The following is a 21,419-nucleotide window of genomic DNA, read 5'->3' as shown; positions in this document are numbered from 1 at the left end:
CCTTCAAGACCAATTGGCTTTGGTATCAGCCCAACCCCTCGCCTCAAATCCGGGAATTTTCCTCCTTTAGCCTTAGGAGCGGTTGTTCTTTCCATTCAAGTGTGGTGGGCAGCAGAGAGTCTTCTTGGTTGCTCTTCCCACTCAAGGCTGGTGGGCAGTAGGGAGTCTTCTTGGACTCCCAGCTCCTGTTCAAAGACTACCTGCCATCTATGGCATAGGAAGCCTTTGCATAGCTTCGTCTTCTGTGACAATTGCACCCCTTCCTGGATCAGCAGGCCTTTCATCTACTCACACTTGCCCTAATCTTTCTGCTTGACTATTGCCATGCATTCTCCATGGGCTGCCCTTGAAGAGTATTCAGTAACTTCAAATGGTCCAGAACATAATGGCGTAGATGACTGATGGACATGATAGCAATATGTCCATGTAGCATCATGTTTCACAAACTGAATGAGTTGCAGGTGTGCTTTCAAATACTGGTTATTACCTATGAAGCCCTACATGGCATAGAATTACGTTATTTGAGGCATCACCTCTCTTTCATAGTTTCTACCCATTCAGCAAGAGCTGACAAAATGATGTACTCTGGGTCCCTTTAATTAACCAATGCCCCCTATCAGGACCCAGGAATGTATCTTCTCTGGTGTGAAGCCTATTCTCTGAAATGAGATCCCCCATAGATTCATGTAGTTTCAACACCAAGGATGTTCCAGAAAGCCTTGAATGTCCCCCCAGACTTTGGAAAAAGGTGGATATAATTCACTTTTTCTGCACTGTTTAGTTGTGTTGTATTTTTTTATTGTTGCTTTTGTATTATGAGCCTCCCAATGTCATTTTTGTACGACAGAACCTAAATCTCTTGAAATAAATTAACTACATTTATAACCAGCTTTAAATCTATCTCTTGCAAAATTCAAATGTGAAAGAGAAAATTCAAAATTTCCAAACAAAGATAATTCTTTTCTCAACATTACTAACACTAATGAAAACAATATAGAGAATGGTCAAATAAAACACTGCTTCGATCATGACACAAGAATTCAATGGTTAAGAGTTACAAAAACTCATAGTACGTTAAGAATACAATGGGTTTGTTAACATTTAAAATATGTAGGAAAAGAATTCTTAAAAAGCAAACGCTATTTTTCCTTAAAGCAATTCTTTTAAATTTATGGATTACATTTGTACCTTAACTCCTATGTTTCAAGAACTCTTAATGCACTTTTATTTCTTTGTACTTTCAACTATGGATGAGATGGGGCAAAGAATCATCTGCCTAGTCAGCGACTCATTTATTTGTTCATTTACACCCACAAGAAGTTGCAAGCCAGTCTCAAGACGTAATTCTACATTCCCTTGAAGATTAAAGGGGTGACAACTTCATGCAACCTTTTGTGTTCATAAAAGCTGGTTTCTTTCATCAGTTCTTCCTATCAACATTTTGAAGATGTTTCAGCAAAATAGAGCATTCTGTCAATACTGCTAAGCTTCTTTTGTTTCTATTGAGAACCAATGATCTATGTAATTTTCCTTCTTCTTCAACTGATAAGAGAACTCCTTTAATATACTTGTACTCGCAAAGCTAAAACTCAGTTGTCAAAGCTTCTTAGATAAAAGGGTGTTTCACAGCTTGGGTGAGCCCAGGACTGTGGAGTTCTTGATAGAATCACCATTCACATATGCTAAGAAGATTAAGTATATTTCTGAAGTGTTCTGTTTAAACTAAAGTTGGGGAAAAGAAGGCTTATCACAGCCAAAACATCTCAATAGTAAGCTTTATTTAAAAAATAGAGAGGATTATGTAATTAGATAAGACAGAAGATGGAATTTCTGACAAGTGAAAGACAGTATTAACAGAAACATTAAATGACTGCATAAAAAACGGGAAGAATGATTTTAAGACAGAAGATCTAAAAAATATATATAAACAATGTAGGTTTTGGAGAGATTAAAAATGAATAACTGGATCTAAAGAAAAATATTGCTAAAAACAAACATGGTCCTGAAAATATCCGTGCAATAGAACATCACTAAAAATCTCTTTCAAATGTTAATAGTATAATACACTGAGACACGTTTTCAACACCCCGGCAAATCTGTATCAAGGAAAAAAAGTACTAAGATCTTATAAATTAAAAAATAATCTTTCCTAGCAAATCTAAAGACATAATTCAAAAATACATGTCTGCTGAAGAAAGAATTTCTTTCTTCAAGTAAAAGAAATCCCTTGGTTCCTGATGTATAACTATACATCAGGAACCAAGGGATTTCTTTTACTTGAAAAAAGAAATATTTGCTTCCAGGGAAAGATAATGAATATAAATTCAATAAATCTAATCTAATCTAATCTAATCTAATCTAATCTAATCTACTCTTCACAGCAGCTACTAGGGGTGTCTAGGAAGAGTGCCACAGCATGAGAAAGTTCCCCTAAAACAGGCATGTCAAACTCGCGACGTCACGTGACCTCGCGCGACGTATCGGAACTTTTTCCCATTGCCGAAAATGGGATGGGCGCGGTTTTTTCGTGACGCTCCAGCCCGCGGGCTGGCAGTTTGACACCCCTGCCCTAAAACATTGTCCAGTTCCATCTTAAAGATTAGCCAAAGAATAAGTAAGGCATTTTTTTTCAACTTTGCTCATCAAAAATAATTTTAATATTATTTGTATCCACCTTTCAATCTTACCCAAGATTCTCCAAAGAGCATCCAAATTACAATGAAATTATAAGCTACAAGTAAAAGGATGACCAATAATTATACAATAATGAATAACCTCAAATGAGGTTATTTAAAACAAAATATTGCAAAACAATTTCCTAAAAGCAGTGATTGCCTATAAAACGTTTTCATCCAGCATCTACATCTAAACAGATTTGGGTCATCCCCAACCTTGGCAAAATGTAGTGAAGCAGAACAATTTCTTCCTGCGAAACAAAGCATGAGGTTATAGAATAGTGGCAGTAAATCATGGTGCTGTCATGAGATGAACTCAATGAGAAATGTGTCCTGTGCTATATAAATAGAATGCCCTGTAGAATACCATATAGTAAGTATCCATAACCATCATCATCATCATCATCAATTCTAGCCACTGTCTATCCACTGCAGGATGAAGGCCTCTTCCACATGTTTCCAACCAATATGGTCCTGAGTTTTCTTTTGCTAATTGGGCCTGCAATATTTGCTGATGCCATCATGCAGTCTTGTTTTAGGTCTCTTTTGTGAATGCTTTTTATGAAATTCTATAACTGCCTTGGTCCACCTGCCATCAGCTCTTCTGGCTATGTGATCTGCCCATTTCCATTTCAATTCTTTTACTCTCTTGATAATATTGCATGCTTTCGTTTGTTCTCTAAACCATGTGCAGGTCTTTCTATCTTGTCTTGTGATGCCCGGCACGCATCTTTCCATGGCTCTTCGCACCACTCATAGCTTTCGTGCTGATTGCGACGTTAGTGTCCATGTTTCACTGGCAAGTGTTATAACAGGCAGCACACCCTGATCGAAAACTTTTCAGGCATAGGAGAAAGTTGTTCTTGAAAAGTGTGCTTAACTTGCCAAATGCCTGCCAACCACACTGAACACACCGTTCAATTTCCTTTTTTTTAATCCCCTTCCATTGTGATCCATTGACCAAGGTATATGTAGTGGTCCACTATATCTAGTTCATACACACACACACACACACACACACACACACACACACACACAAACATATTTCTTTAGTGTTTTTATTAAACATAACCTGCTCTTTTCCAGGTTTATTTTTAAGCCAAATGGTTCTCCTGCTTTGTGCAGCTCTTGCGTCTTTGTAACTCTTCTGAATCTTGTGAGAAGAGAACAATATCGTCTGGAAGTCTTAAGTGGTTTAAATAGGTGCCATTAAGTATCCGTAATAATTCAGATTAAAAAAGGAAAAAAACAAAAGTGAATGCCCATATAGAGACATCCAGAAGTCACTTTCAAACAGCCACACAAGCACGCGGAAAAAGGACAGGGCTGCTTTAACAATCTGAAATGGTACTTCTGAAGCAGTCTCAAATCATCTACACAGCCCTAGGGAACAATTCTTGACTCAAATCCTATACTTCCAGAATAAACTGCACATTACTGTTTTTTGAAACACTGGTTCGAAGTGAAAAATAATAGCATTCTTTTGCAGAGATTAATATATCATGACTGCATTCATGCTAGTTTCTTGACAGCCTGGTGTGCAATTCTTCTACAATTTCTTTTTTTTTTAACTTCCAAGTTGAATTAGCTTTGGGATTCAAGGTTCTAACGTATCTAAAAACTATTCAAGATGTCACTGCTAGGTCTCCAAGATCAGACACGTTGGCTAAGTGATGCAGTCTGTAAATCCCATTTAGTGCACTGGATAAGTTAATATTGTGTTTGCAGGCCAATGTGCTGCATATTGTTTTAGGCATTAATTAATACAACAATATACCGAGGCATACACTCTGTATTCCAGTATTAACTAACACCATTCCTCATGCTTACAAATGTCAGAAAAATACTTGTTCTATCTTTCAGATAATTGCCAGCATGTCTTGCAAAGAAGAGCAGGGATAGATTTAACCTGGTCATAAGGACAACTGTAAGCACAATTTAAGGGACGCAGTGGCTCAGGACGCTGAGCTTGTCAACCAGAAGGTTGGCAGTTTGGCGGGTCAAATCCCGAGTGCCGCGTAACAGAGTGAGCGCCTGTTACTCGTCCCAGCTTCTGCCAACCTAGCAGTTCGAAACCACATAAAAATGCAAGTAGAAAAATAGGGACCACTACGGTGGGAAGGTAACAGCGTTCCGTGTGCCTTTGGCGTCTAGTTATGCCGGCCACATGACCACGGAGACGTCCTCGGACAAGCGCTGGCTCTTCGGCTTTGAAACGGAGATGAGCACCGGTCCCTAGAGTCGGAAACGACTAGCACGCATGTGCGGGGGAACCTTTACCTTAAGCACAATTTTGATTAAAAATTCTGAATAGGAGCCAGACTTGTCCAATTCTCACCCTTTCGCTAAAGAACATCATTAAATTTAAACAACACACACAAGTCCAATATATTTGTGCATATTATGCAGTCATGGTCCCAGCCTGTCATCAGTCAAATAAGCACTAATTCAGTCCAATAGAAATGGGTTTATTTTTTACCTAGGGCGATCTATTGCTCCCTTAAATACAAGATGAAAATGCCACCAGGTGACAGTGTAATGTTTCTTCATTCCGTTTAAATAGCATGCCAATTATTTTTCACGATAGTATGCCAATTATTTGGTTGAGATCAGATTCCTATCAGGCATGGCATGAATTCAACAAAGTATCTGCAAACTCATTATAACCTCTAATTCTATTATCTGAAGTCTATTTTAAAAAAAAAGCTAACACGACTGCTCTCAAAGACACAAAATGTTATAAGCTACAATTTGACCTCAGGACAAAGAAAGATTGAAAGTTGAGGCTTTTCTAAAGGGAGTGAAAAACTGGGGAAGTTCTTTCAAAACAAATAAATAACTAGAACTTATAATTTGAAGGAAGCTTCACGGGGGGGGGAAAAGTATCAGCAGTTGAAATAGTCAGACTCGTATGTCACCTATATCTTATGTTCCAAAAGTCACATAGATAAAAGGGAAGCCACTATAAATCACTTAGATAAATAAACTGTAGGAACATAATAAATATGCATCTAAAAGAGATGCACATTTGTTTCTGAGAAGGAAGAAAAGAAGGAAACCAACAGATAAACATGCATGGAAAAAGTAAAAATAGGCAGTCCTCGACTTACAATCCCAGTTGGGACCAGAATTTCCGTTGTTAAGCAGGACACTTAAGAGAGCGGCAACGAATTATACAACTTTCTAAGGAGATTCTCAGTCATTCAGATCATGGTTATCCAAAAGGTGCTTTTTAAAAAGGCAACTTGCACTTTCTTTGTTTGGCTTGCAGACGTTCACTTGTCATCCAAGAAACTTCTTGGATAAATAGTGAAACCTCTTCAAGCAAAACCAAGAGAATCCAGCTGCCTTTTGAAAAAGCACCTTTGGCACAATTTTACAATCTTTTTTTGTCACAGTTATTAAGTGAAATCTGGCTCGACGTTGATTTGGTTTGCTGGCAGGTGGCTGGGAACGTCGTGAATGGCAATCATATAGAAACAGGGATTCCCAACCTATAGGCTGCAGCCCACTACCGGGACCTGGCCTATTCTCAACTGGGCCACGTGAATGGTAGGGTGGCCAACGCACATGCATGTGCAGCCCTACTCGCACTAGCAGCGGACGCCGGCACTCGCAGCCCCACTTGTGCTCACTGCGGGCGCAAACACTTGCAGCCCCACTCATGTCCCTGCAGATTTTATTCCATTAGTTGTTGCCGACTATAAGGGGCAGTGCTCACCTCCATTTCAAGGCCACTGAACCAGTGCTGTCTGAAGACATTTCCGCGGTCATATGACTAGATGTCACAGAGCGCAGTTAACTTCCCGCCAAAGTGGTACCTATTTATCTACTCGCATTTGCATGCTTTCAAACTGCTAGTTGGCAGGAGCTGAGCGAGGACAGCAGCTCATCCTGTCGTGTGGCGCCCCGGGTCTCAAACCTGGGCTGTGGGCTTCCCAGTCGACAAGCCCAGCATCTTAATCATTGATGCGAAAGGTGGACCCAGAAATATGGTTACAATTATAATAGCTTCACACTGTATGATTAAAGGTAAAGGTAAAGGTTCCCCCGCACATGCGTGCTAGTCATTTCCAACTCTAGGGGCCGGTGCTCATCTCCGTTTCAAAGCCGAAGAGCCAGCACTTGTCCGAGGACGTCTCCGTGGTCATGTGGCCGGCATGACTAGACGCCAAAGGCACACGGAACGCTGTTACCTTCCCACCGGAGTGGTCCCTATTTTTCTACTTGCATTTTTACGTGCTTTCGAACTGCTAGGTTGGCAGAAGCTGGGACGAGTAACAGGCGCTCACTCTGTTACGCGGCACTCGGGATTCGACCCGCCAAACTGCCAACCTTCTGATCGACAAGCTCAGCTTCCTAACCCACTTAGCCACCGCGTCCCTTATGTCACCATTTACATTCTCCTAATATAAAAGCAAATTTATGTAGGCAATTCAATCATTTATGCATAAATTCAGACTGCTAAAAATGCATCTTGTATGATTACCACTGATTTACTACAACTTCACAGTACACAATACAGATTAAAAATTGCATCCAATCTGGTTGACAAATGAACCTTTATTTCAATAGTCATAAGCCTTACAAACCCTCCAAACTAATCAGAAGCAGAATAACAAAACTTAAACTATTTCACATTTCTTGGGAGTTACTGCTACCTTAGTTCTAGACTGATGGCTAATTAGAACTGAATCGTTTCTGACAAAGGATGCGTGTAATCTGATATAGAACTAGTTGGTGCAATATTTACTTTGGATTACTTTCAAAGTGAAACCAAAGTTTTACAATCAATTGGGTAAAATAGTTAAAAGGTCAGGCAACCCATTCATATGTTATGAGTGTTTCCTATTTGAAAAACTGATCTCTTTTTAATTTAATCTACTGCGATTTATAGCAAGGCTTAGAAGAACAAACTTTGAAAAATTCCATGAAATGAGTGTATATCTTCACTATAATATAGGATTTGAAATCAGAATAGCAATTTTTAGCTACCGATGATATATGGTAAATCTAGCATTCTTCATACAATTATAAGTTTTCATAAAGTTAAAGATTTTAAACAGTTGTTTCATTTCCCAATATCGTATTAAGAATAATTCCGTATTAGAGTGGTCCTTAACCTTTTCTTCAGCATGGACCCTTTTTAAATACCTTTTGTAACCACGGAAATGGCCATGGACCGCCGAGATTTAAATAATAATATTTCTTCAAGCTTTCGTGGACCTCCTATGACAATATCACAGACCCCCAGACCACCGCCATACTAGAATAAGTCTAAAAATTCAAATTGTGTCCCCTCCAAATATTACACAGCATAGAGAAGCTGAAGACAAACTCTTGCTAAACATCCTCTCTATGCCATCTAACAAGTACAAGAAATTTGTTCAACTGATTATATTCTATGAGGTAAATTTGGCCATTGGTGGGTTGGCTCCTTAACTTGTTCACACTACCAGTAGGAAAAATATTAGGCGTAATTCCAAAACATACTAACAAAAAATATCACCAATTACTACAGGGAGTGCAGAATTATTAGGCAAGTTGTATTTTTGAGGATTAATTTTATTATTGAACAACAACCATGTTCTCAATGAACCCAAAAAACTCATTAATATCAAAGCTGAATATTTTTGGAAGTAGTTTTTAGTTTGTTTTTAGTTATAGCTATTTTAGGGGGATATCTGTGTGTGCAGGTGACTATTACTGTGCATAATTATTAGGCAACTTAACAAAAAACAAATATATACCCATTTCAATTATTTATTTTTACCAGTGAAACCAATATAACATCTCAACATTCACAAATATACATTTCTGACATTCAAAAACATAACAAAAACAAATCAGTGACCAATATAGCCACCTTTCTTTGCAAGGACACTCAAAAGCCTGCCATCCATGGATTCTGTCAGTGTTTTGATCTGTTCACCATCAACATTGCGTGCAGCAGCAACCACAGCCTCCCAGACACTGTTCAGAGAGGTGTACTGTTTTCCCTCCTTGTAAATCTCACATTTGATGATGGACCACAGGTTCTCAATGGGGTTCAGATCAGGTGAACAAGGAGGCCATGTCATTAGATTTCCATCTTTTATACCCTTTCTTGCCAGCCACGCTGTGGAGTACTTGGACGCGTGTGATGGAGCATTGTCCTGCATGAAAATCATGTTTTTCTTGAAGGATGCAGACTTCTTCCTGTACCACTGCTTGAAGAAGGTGTCTTCCAGGAACTGGCAGTAGGACTGGGAGTTGAGCTTGACTCCATCCTCAACCCGAAAAGGCCCCACAAGCTCATCTTATGATACCAGCCCAAACCAGTACTCCACCTCCACCTTGCTGGCGTCTGAGTCGGACTGGAGCTCTCTGCCCTTTACCAATCCAGCCACGGGCCCATCCATCTGGCCCATCAAGACTCACTCTCATTTCATCAGTCCATAAAACCTTAGAAAAATCAGTCTTGAGATATTTATTGGCCCAGTCTTGACGTTTCAGCTTGTGTGTCTTGTTCAGTGGTGGTCGTCTTTCAGCCTTTCTTACCTTGGCCATGTCTCTGAGTATTGCACACCTTGTGCTTTTGGGCACTCCAGTGATGTTGCAGCTCTGAAATATGGCCAAACTGGTGGCAAGTGGCATCTTGGCAGCTGCACGCTTGACTTTTCTCAGTTCATGGGCAGTTATTTTGCGCCTTGGTTTCTCCACACGCTTCTTGCGACCCTGTTGACTATTTTGAATGAAACGCTTGATTGTTCGATGATCACGCTTCAGAAGCTTTGCAATTTTAAGAGTGCTGCATCCCTCTGCAAGATATCTCACTATTTTTGACTTTTCTGAGCCTGTCAAGTCCTTCTTTTGACCCATTTTGCCAAAGGAAAGGAAGTTGCCTAATAATTATGCACACGTGATACAGGGTGTTGATGTCATTAGACCACACCCCTTCTCATTACAGAGATGCACATCACCTAATATGCTTAATTGGTAGTAGGCTTTCGAGCCTATACAGCTTGGAGTAAGACAACATGCATAAAGAGGATGATGTGGTCAAAATACTCATTTGCCTAATAATTCTGCACTCCCTAAGATATATATTCACAGATAAAGTTAAAGCCGCTGGGTGAAATCATTCGTGGTTTTGGAGTGGGGTATCATCAGTATGCTGATGATACCCAGCTTTTCATCTCTACCCCAAACCACCCCAGTGATGCCCTCGATGTGATGTCCCGTTGCCTAGAGGCGGTTCGGGTCTGGATGGGGAGGAACAGGCTTCGGCTCAATCCCGACAAGACCGAGTGGTTGTACGTTCCGGCATCTTAGGAAATTCGGTCCATTCCATCTTTAACCATGGGGGATGAGGTGTTACCCCCCGTAGATAGGGCTTGCAACTTGGGTGTCCTCCTGGACTCACAGCTCAGTTTGGAAGACCATGTAGGAGCTGTGACCAGGGGGGCTTTTGCCCAGGTTCGCCTGGTGCGCCAGTTGCGACCCTATCTGGACCGGGATGCCCTGCGTACAGTCACTCATGCGCTCGTAACCTCTCGTATAGACTACTGCAATGCTCTTTACATGGGGCTGCCCTTGATGACCACTCGGAGGCTACAGCTGGTGCAGAATGCGGCCGCGCGAGTTGTGATGGGGGTCTCCCGATACTCCCATGTAACACCTCTTCTCCGCGAGCTGCATTGGCTTCCAGTTGCCCTCCGGGTGAGATTCAAGGTGCTGGTGATTACCTATAAAGCCCTAAATGGCATGGGTCTGGATTACTTACGGGAGCACCTGCTGCCGGCGTCATCTTCCCTTCGTCCTGTGCGCTCCCACAGAGAGGGCCTCCTCAGGGTGCCATCGGTCAGAGAGTGTCGGCTTGCGGCCCCCAGGGGGAGAGCATTCTCTGTGGGAGCGCCAGCCCTTTGGAATCAATTACCGGTTGAGCTCCGGAAGGCTCCCGACCTTCGCTCTTTCCGCCGTGATCTGAAAACCTATTTATTTGAACAGGCCGGCCTGGTTTAAGGGTTTGGGGTATTTTTAATTATTTATTGTTAGGGCTTAAATTAATTTAATATTACTTTTAACTTTTGTATGTAGTGCTTTTATTGCCCTGTACACCACCCTGAGTCCTTCGGGAGAAGGGCGGTATAGAAATTCAATAAAATAAAATAAATAAATAAACAAACACAAAATTGGAAAATAGATACCTTAACAATGATACTATACTGGGAACTTAAACTAGGAGAATATGCAGTAATGACAAAATGAAAAACAACAAAGCATATATTCAGAAGTTTAACCAAAGTGAAGCAATAATAGCTTCTATATATTGTATTTATTACGCAGCAAGTCAAATATAAATATGTATAGTTTTAAAAGGGGAAAAAGTAACCAAAGAATTGAAATTAGAAATACATACAGAAAATAATGGTTTATAAATATTGTACATCAGCCAGAATGTACAATGAAGGAAATGTTATAAACTAAATATTTATCTATCATGTTTTAACAGATTTTTGTATTTTAACCAAAAAAAATGAAGATTTCAGCAGTTAGCTCAGGAATTCAAATCCTTTCTTATATTGTTAAAATATTCTGTCTTTTATTAATTTCTTACAATGACATTATCAATGACTATAAGCACTAGCTGTACAATCCTAGTAACTCCTTTGACCACTTACTAATATTTTATTTCTACTTTACTTTTTTTTCCTTTTCTCTTTTTACTTATTCTTTTTCTTCTGTTAAATAAATGAAATAAGAATTAAAAATAACCTGGCTTTTTTCTAAGGCAATGGTACCAAGGCAGTAGAACCCAATACACATGAGCTATTCTGTAATAAATAACAATATTTTATCAATTAGCCATAGGGCATCTCAAAATACAAACTACAAAAATATAAGGCTATGGTAACAAAGCAACTGTGGCAAGAAAGGTCGTAAAATGGAGCAAATTTCATTTAACAATCGTCTTGCTTGGCAACAGAAATTTGGGGCTCTCTTGTGTCTGTAAGTCAAGGAGTCCCTATAATCCATTTCCAATTGTTCTGATTTAACACTAGTTCTCATCAAGCAGAACTTGTCAGCTGTGAAAAAACTAAAGCAAAATAATATACTGGAGGGGGAAAAAAGCAGCAAGTTGGTGTGTTTGTTTTGAAAACTGTCTCTGGTAAGCCCACCAGCCTGATTATCATCACCAAAATCTTTGAAGACAGACATTAATGGCTGACAACTTTATTCCCAGTGAGGCAGCTCAAGTTAAACATGGGCGGAATATCCATCAAAACAATTTCAGTTTTTAAAATATCTGGAATCAATTAGATGAGGGGGAAGTTTCCAAAAGGCCACCCATTAATAAACACAAAATAATTTGTGTCTGCTGTCTTGTTTGTGATAATTTTTTATTGCTACCTCAGTTTTAGATGACACAGTAATGACTTCCACATTCTGATTAAAACACGAATTGAAGACACATGTTAAAAGACAGCTCATCAAAAGTGCAGGAGTAAGCATAATTTTCGTAGCTACTGAAACACTGACAAGCTAAGAAAAGTGCTGCCTCATGAACTATTTTTTTTTAATTACTTAGCCAACTTAGCTCCAAGGTTTCGTAACCTGAAGCAGTAAGCCATTGTAATAGCTCCTAATTGAATTCCTCCAAAAGAAATTACCGGTAGCTAACCCTTCAATGAGAGTATCACAAGGTTCTGAAAGCTTTACAATAATTACAAGATTAAGACAACTATCAAAAGACAGCCAGTGTGCTTCTGGGACAAGGAAAAAGACCCAACAAATTTCTCTTGTTTATTATTCATTTTTTTTTGCCACTGCAAATCAGCCAAAGTTTAGGTTTAAGAGGGTAACAACTATTTTGTATTAGAGAAAAGGAAATAACAGCCATAATGTCCAGGACCTCAGGATAAAAATGATGGGTAGCATGGAAAGAGAAGCAAAGAGTCTGAGTTTTTCTTTCTTTCTTTCTTTCTTTCTTTCTTTCTTTCTTTCTTTCTTTCTTTCTTTCTCTCTCTTTCTTTCTTTCTCTTTCTCTTTCTTTCTCTCTCTCTCTCTCTCTCTCTCTCTCCTTCATACAAGGGATTAAATATTTGCAATGGTGATTGCTGGGAAGATAGGCGTAAGAAGGGAAATTAATTCAATGTGTATTTTAATACACATCCACCCACCTGGTTTATATTTGTCAAATTAATGCAATCAAAATCAATAGAATTAAGCAAAATTTAAATACCAATCATTGTTTGCATTTATCTGAACTGTGTTGCAATTCTCAGTCAAATGTTGTGCATATCATATGAATATGTTAGAAATTATATATGTGGTTTATTCCATTACGAGAAATTTGTTTGCAAAAAAAACCTGTATACATTAGGAGAAACGGAAATGAGAGATTGAAAATGTGTATGATTTTCATGAAACCTTTTGTGAAACATTAAAATAAAAAGAAAATATTAAAATGAGAGGTACTGAAGTTATCACACTCATTTATCATTTATGGACTATTAAAGACTGAAACTTACAAGATACTGTGCAATTGTCAGCCTCCCTTCATCTGCCTAATTTTCTTTGCTGCTGTTAACAATTCCAAATAGGGAAGCACTATTTGTCTGTAACAGACTAAATATTTGAAGATTTAATTAATGGCTAGCACAGTCAACCTGTTTTGGCACCTCTATTTATATTACACCTATGAAACGAGTGGAACTGCAATTCAGCAGCTTCCCAGATTCAGAGGTTGGTATCATCGCTGTCCACCTAGAAAGACGCTTTTTAATCCTCGCACTGATGTCTTGATAGCTTAAACACCCAAGTCATACATTGTTTGCATTCAACATTTAATTCTGTATGTTTCAGGTTTAATAACACCTCATATTTACAACAAGAGATGGTGTTCACCTGCAACAAAAATACAGAACAAGCTATAATTACTATGAGCCAGTGTCAACTGTGCTTTTAAACTGCATGCTGTATCCATAGTTAAGGTTCTTTAATAATTAAACAACCCCCAAGCCTTCCAAAGCTTCTGAACAATTTTAGTGGAACATTTAAGGAGAAACACTGGCCATAGTGACAAGCGTATGTAAAAGGAAGAATACAGATATCAAAATGGAATGTCAAATTTTTTTATTTTTTTATTTATTTTTTATTTAAATCCCACTTTATTATTTTTAAACAATTTGTGATTGTTTGATGTACCAAATCTGAGCTACTAAATACATCAAAACATTAGCAATGCGTACAGGCAATAAAAAAGATAAAAGTTTTCCAGCATTGTCCAAAGGGACTTCCATGTCCATGCGGTCAGCACGAAATGCTGTTACTTTCCCACCAAAGTGGTACCTAGGTATCTACTCGCATTTGTATGCTTTCGTGCTGCTAGGTTGGCAGGAGCTGGGACAAGGAAGGGGAACTCATCCTGTCACAGGATACCTGGGTCTTGAACTGCCAACCTTCTGGGTCGACAAGCCCAGCATTTTAAGTGCTAGGCCACCACACCCCTCAATACGGGCAGTTAACTTCCCCCCAATTTCTGTTCTTGTTCTGAATTTTATCTCCCAACCCAACTGAGGTTAAGAAAGCTCATTTTTTTAATCAAATAAAAACAATGTTATAAAATAATAGTATAGCAATTATTTAAAGCAAGGAGTCTTCAAATAAACTCAAACTGAGTGGAATCTAGGAATTTGTTTGGTTTGGTTTCCTAAATAAGATCTTTCCTTAATGGAACAAGTAAAAGGGATTTTATTTTCAGCTTTTGCAATGCCAGACTCCTTGAAAATGGAACTGCCTTCCATCAAGTTTGACTTTTACAATCTATGGTAGAGTCAGCCCCCACCCCCACACTCCCAACATCTAACCATTAATGAAGACCCAAGGAGTTTCTCACTGAAGATACGAGATCTCAAACGGTCAGCCTCCTCCATCTGTCAATTCAAAAAGCTGTTTACATAACAGGCCTAAATTCCTACAGGTTCAAATTCGGCATTCTATAATTGCTTTTTAAAAACTGGCTTTCTTACTTAAACTGTCAAATTTCTGAGACTTAGAACAACACTGGGAGAAGATTGGTGTTTTCCGTATTAAAAGTGGGAACAAAATTCAGGCTTTTATCTCAAGAGTGTTTAATTTAGGCTATAAATGCTGCAGTCAAAACTACTTTAAAACAGCCAACAAAGAAAATACAGCCTTGAAGTATGAAATCCTCAACTCAAAGAGCATCATGGACTACACATTTTAAATTACAGTATTAATTTACAAACTAAGTAAAATGCAATATAAATTTTGAGGTTTTCCGGGGGGGGGGGGCAACAGAGGGCAATTCTGAAAGTGGGTCCATGCTAAGTTTGTGGAAGATTGACTCTCTGAAATGTATTAGAAGGAGGAAGGAACTCTATAGTTCTTGTCGTAAGTATACACTTCTTTTTATAAGCACACACAATCAAATGTACAGGTTTATTTGTTTTCAATGAACATTTTCTTTCTGGTTTTACAATAACATGCTGCATTCCTAGCAAGGGAATTGGCAGTTTTACCCTGGAGGCAGGAAATCCAACTACTGTGTGCTTCTTTATCGGGAAGGGGGGGAAAATGAAGTAATATCATTCAGTGAAGAGATGTGCTAGGACCAGCTTTATTCCAGTGAAGATTGGCTAGAAAAAGGGAAGTCAAAGCAGGAAATCAGACAAAGATGCATCAGGTAGATTTTATTCCAAATGGAAAGTTTGTCGCTTCAATTTTTCTTATTTCAAGCTGGGAGTTCCCAAACAGAAAGTAGCTAAAGGGCTGTCTTTATTTACAAACAATAAATCAGGGGTCTTCAAACTTGGCCCTTTTATGACTAGTGGGCTTCAACTCCCAGAATTCCTCAGCCAGGCATGCTGGCTGAGGAATTCTGGGAGTTGAAGCCCACGAGTCATAAAAGGGCCAAGTTTGAAGACCTCTGCAATAAATTGTCAGGCGTTCACATTTCAGGGACATCCCAGACAAAAGCTATGTTGTTCTCACTAGGAAGGACACTTCTCAATTCTTCTCAATGAGGTCCATCTGTCCATCAGCGACATACATTTTTGTTTGCTTTCCTCCCTTCTCCATCACATGCACGCCTCTTGTGCATTCACTCACTGTGGAAAAACATGAATGAGCATTCAAAAGAATCCCTCTCGGAAGGTAAGCATTTTTAGATTAAAAATCTGAAAAGGGTTGCAGGAAAGCTAAAGGGAAGCAAGGCTGCCCTGCATAAGAACAAAGGAGAGAAAATCTTGAAGAATTTCTCTGGCTCATGTCAGAATTTTCGGTGCTGAGGTGACAGATGAGGTTTCCTGGGGCTAATATGCCCATGCCAATTAGCCATGTCAATCCACAAGTACACCAGCTGCAGGGATCTAACATTATTAGTGTATGATTTTTTAAAACTGAACGCATCAGCAAATCTTAGGAGTTCACATAACCCCTAATTCTAAAACTTGTCTCAGAAAGATTTGCTGTAGAGTGGCAGCAACGACCTTAACTCTGGCCTTTCAGAAAGCAAGAGGAGTGCTATTCATTTTCTGTAATTTGATTATACCATGCACTGTTAATCAAATTAGCTTATATTACAACCCTCCAAAAAATATCTGGATGATCAAGTCATTTCCCCCCCCCCCCGCTTATATTTCATAAATCTTTCTTATTTTAAGGGTATCGGTTCGTGGTAGTATTGTCCTTGCTCTATTCCAAACTGCTTATTCCACAAAATATGAGATCTTTAATATATACATGGCTAACCATTGAGGGCATCAATTTTCAAAGAATAAAATGACTTGTCGGGAAGCATACTGAGCCTTTGCAAGCTAACGTAAAACATGTTTGCTCTGTGATTGCTTTAAACATATGTATTTCATTTTTAAAGACAGTTTTCAGCATCGGTGAGCTCCTTACCAAGTTACCAAAATAGTTTATTTATTATTACATTTATTTGAGAATGAAATCAAAGAGACCAAGGTGACTTATTGCTCACCTAAACTATAGCTCAATGGAAGAAATAAAAAAACCGTTAGTGAACTTAGAGTCTAAGAGCAATTCATTGTAGCCACAAATTACTATGCCTGTTTATGATTTAAACCAACGTTTATAACATGCTCTAACTCCTTGATAGCTGCTAGAACTTCAGTAAATCAAAGTTCATCCCTTACAATTTAGCAGCTGTGATTGGGCTATCTATTTACTCTTTCTTAAACATTCTGAAGGGAGGCGGTGGTTAAGTGGGTTAGGACGCTGAGCTTGTCGATCAGAAGGTTGGCAGTTTGGCGGGTCGAATCCCGAGTGCCGCGTAACAGACTGAGCGCCTGTTACTCGTCCCAGCTTCTGCCAACCTAGCAGTTCAAAAGCACGTAAAAATGCAAGTAGAAAAATAGGGACCACTCCGGTGGGAAGGTAACAGCGTTCCGTGCGCCTTTGGCATCTAGTCATGCCGGCCACATGACCACGTAGACATCCTCGGACAAACGCTGGCTCTTCGGCTTTGAAACGGAGATGAGCACCGGTCCCTAGAGTCGGAAACGACTAGCACGCATGTGCGGGGGAACCTTTACCTTTACCTAAACATTTTGATTCTTCGTTTGAGAAGTTTTTTGCAGAATTAATTCATTTCACTGAAACATCCTCCATGTGGATATATTTGGAACACATTTATTTTCTTTCTGTGCAACCCTACACATCGTGATTATGATTAACTTTACAATTAAGATTCTGGACTAGGACTTATTATTACATTGAACTTTATGGAAGACCAGGCTCTGGTCTACTAGATATCAGAATACAGAATAACAGAGTTGGAAGGGACCTTGGAGGCCTTCTAGTCCCCAACCTCCAGCAACCACTCCTTACAAACAAGCAAAGCCCCATCCGCGAGATGCAGGCAGCACACAAAACCACGCACCCTCCAGTCCATAGAGAAACCTTTCTCCATGGAAACGGTCCCTGGTGCCCAAAAGGTTGGGGACCTCTGCTCCAGGTGACCCTATACCACAGGTCTGCAACCCGCGGCTCCGGAGCCGCATGCGGCTCTTTCAGCCATCTCCTGCGGCTCCCAGGCTTCTGCCATGTGCAGTCCAAAAAAAAAAAAGTGGGACTAAAAAAGTTCAACCAATCAATTCAAATATGCAGGGTAGGTGCATATCTCGCCTTGGCTCCACTCTTCAGTCAAACCCATGCACGTGCGCATGTATGCGCATGCGCACACATTTTTTGTGGCTCCCAGTTTTTCCTTTTGTGAGAGAACCGGTTCTGAATGGCTCTTTCACTGTTTCAGGTTGCTGACCCCTGCCCTATACCATTTTAGACAAATGGCTGTCCAGTCTCTTCTTAAAAACCTCCAGTGTTAGAGAACAACTTCTGAAGGCAAGCTGTTCCACTGGTTAATTGTTCTCCATCAGCAACTGGAAAAGACTGGTCGCATAGGTCCCTCCTCCCTGCTGTGGGGAACAGGCACAGAAAACTCCTAGGTTAAGAGGGGGTAATCCATGCCCAACAAGGGACATGGATGACAACATCAAAATCACATTGCCACTGCCCTGAAGTGTAAAACAGTTCTAATATATTTTGTTGTTAGCTGCGAAGTCGTGTCCGACCCATCGCGACCCCATGGACAACGTTCCTCCAGGCCTTCCTGTCCTCTACCATCTTCTGGAGTCCATTTAAGCTCACGCCTACTGCTCCAGTGACTCCATCCAGCCACGTCATTCTCTGTCGTCCCCTTCTTCTCTTGCCCTCAACCTTTCCCAGCATTAGGCTCTTCTCCAGTGAGTCCTTCCTTCTCAATTAGGTGACCAAAGTATTTGAATTTCAACTTCAGGATCTGGCCTTCTAAAGAGCAGTCAGGGTTGATCTCCTCTAGGACTGACTGGTTTGATCGCCTTGCAGTCCAAGGGACTCGCAGGAGACTTCTCCAGCACCACAGTTCAAAGGCCTCAATTCTTTGGTGCCCAGCCTTTCTTATGGTCCAACTTTCACTGCCATACATTGCAACTGGGAAGACCATAGCCTTGACTATATGCACTTTTGTTGACAGGGTGATGTCTCTGCTTTTTAGTGTGCTGTCTAGATTTGCCATGGCTTTCCTCCCCAGGAGCAAGCGTCTTTTAATTTCTTGGCTGCAGTCCCCATCTGCGGTGATCTTGGAGCCCAGGAAAATAAAATCTGTCACTACCTCCATTTCTTCCCCTTTTATTTGCCAGGAATTGAGAGGGCCGGATGCCATGATCTTGGTTTTCTTAATGTTAAGTTTCAACCTAATATATACCCCCCCCAAAAAAAATTTGGCCTTGAGGGTATCTGCAACAGAGTTTGCTGCTCCAGCATGGGATGCATCTGCACAGGCAAAACAAGATGATATCACCCTCAATGAAGCAGTACGCTTAGTGACAGGTTGTCTCAAACGGACACCAATTAAGAAAATATATCCTCTTGCTGACATTGCCCAATTAAGATCAGGAGAGAACTAGCAGCAGACGCTAGGAGAACTAAGCAAGAGAATGATCCTCAACATCCTCTGAACAGACATATGCCCCAAGCTTGTTGATTCAGATCTAAAAACAAAACGCAGCTCTATGGCAAGAACAAACACAAGAAGGTACACAAGAACAAAATCAAATTAAAAGATAGAGGAAGGAGACTATTGAGCAAGGAATAACATTGAAGGAGGATACGGCTGAAGGATCAACAATCAATCAACCTTTATTATCAGAGTACAACATGTTTACAATGAGATTGGCTGAGCCTCCCTTCGTGCCCCCCCACAGCTCACAGTGACAACAAACCCACCATCTTGTCACCATGGGAGCTAATTGCACAAGGTGCCGGTCCTGCAAGTCTATCATACATGGAGTTATTTCCCGTTCAGGAGCCTGACAGCCCATGGATAGAAGCTGTTCTTCAGCCTGTTGGTATGGCTGGCTATACTCCTGTATCTCCTACCTGATGGTAGGAGAGTAAAGAGATACCATCCAGGGTATGAGTCGTCCCTGAGAATTTTCCTCACTCTTCCAAGGCAGCGGGCCCTGGCAAGGTCATCAAGTGGTATCAGGGGACAGCCCAAGATGTTTTGTGCTGTGCTCACCACCCTCTGTAGTATCTTTTCTATGCGCGGCTGTCAAGCCAGCATACCACACCACAATACAGTGTGAGAGGACGCTTTCAATAGCAGACCAGTAAAAGAAGGTCATCAGCTGTTGTTCCACCCTTATACTGACCTCCCTTATACTACTTGGAGGAGCCAGAATAGGTTGAGAGTTGGAGTGACTAAATTGTAAAACCAATATGCTCAAGTGAAATTTAAAAAAAAAAAACACCCTGTGTTGGGCCAATAATTCGGATCATGGTCATGGTAGCCATCAACTACCAAGCTAAATGAAAACAGGTTGAAATCCACCAGCACCGTATCCCAGCCTGGAGAACGCGCCTACCAGCCAGGCCCAGAAATGGAGAGAATACTCAAAATGAAGTTTTTTCAAGGCAAATCAAAACATTCTAAAGTTACGGATTTTTAAAAAACTAAAGAGAGAAAAACGTGCTTTGTATAAATAATAAAAGCAGAGGCAGCAGAAACAAATTTGTTTAAAAGCTCCCTTGCTTGGCGAGCACTTTATTATTATAACAAAAAAGATAATGACCACATTTTATTTTTTTTCTGAAAGAACTATCTCCCAAAAATTCCAAACCAGGCTAAACCCATTAATACCCAACAGGGATACGGGATTTTGTTTCAGACATTCTGTTAGCTTTATTCCCAGTTCATTGTTTTATAGAAGCTAAGTATTATTCTATGTGTTTTATTAAGTGTGTTAAAAGTTTCAAGCAAGGAAGTAGAACAAAGATTAATAAAGAAATGTGCATAATCTCAAATTATTCCACTGAATAACACTACTCACACACAACACTTTCAGTACTGTTCTTTCCCACCCACTGATATATTTTTTTTCCTTGGGCTTAAATATTTGGGATCTTCTTTGATGCACTTCGTCAATTTTTGGCCAGCTTTTTACCTTCTATGTCTTTTACTTTCAAGAGTGATCTGAGGCCCATTTTTTCCTACCTTATTAGATAAAAATAACTGCTGTGATCACGTATCATTTTCTCCTCTAGCTGGAATCTGGGGTTCTCTTTGATCTCAATATATCTTTAGAAGGGTCGTCTTAGACACATATATGTTACCAATACATCCCTTTTCTGACCATCTTAAAAATGTCTTGCCGTCAACATGTGCCATCCAAAATAGATTTGGAAAGACTTGTGAACAGTTTGTCCAGCCTCCGGTACCAGCTACGATCATTTTCAGGTCCTTGGTATTACAGAAATGTTGATTCGTTGATTGCAACTGGTTCAGATTCTACAGTCCACGTTCCTCGCTACGTTAGAGCTAGTATTATTTTACGGATATCTTTTTGTACAGGCTCCTAATGAGATCATTGGCTGTTTCACTAAAACTGAAGACCAAAAGGCATCTCCCTACCTCAAGAATGAGGAATCTGTGCTGGCCCAGGTAACTCTCAGTGGTATCAACCACCAAAACAATGAAAGACAAGATACTAGGAATCATCAATTTGCAACATCTGGAGCGTCACAGGTTCCCAAATGCAGACTTTGACACGTGTAGAAATATAAATCTTTTTTAAAAGCAGTCATTTCCAGAATTGGCAAGATCTCCCTAAATACAATGGCGGGGTGTACATTTCAAATTCAGGGCCTTGGTATGTAGTAGCTATGAACACTTGA

General features: G+C 40.0%; 1 protein-coding gene across 1 annotated transcript in view; it reads right to left on the bottom strand.

Moving 5' to 3' along the window:
- TMEM135 (transmembrane protein 135) overlaps nt 1-21,419 on the bottom strand; it is a 172,237-nt gene that overhangs the window by 111,147 nt on the left and 39,671 nt on the right. The window lies entirely within an intron of this gene.

This window comes from Vipera berus (genome assembly GCF_964194415.1).
Source record: "Vipera berus genome assembly, chromosome: 4".
Classification (NCBI taxonomy): Eukaryota; Metazoa; Chordata; class Lepidosauria; order Squamata; family Viperidae; genus Vipera; species Vipera berus.
This window is presented reverse-complemented; position numbering and strand designations above follow the sequence as displayed.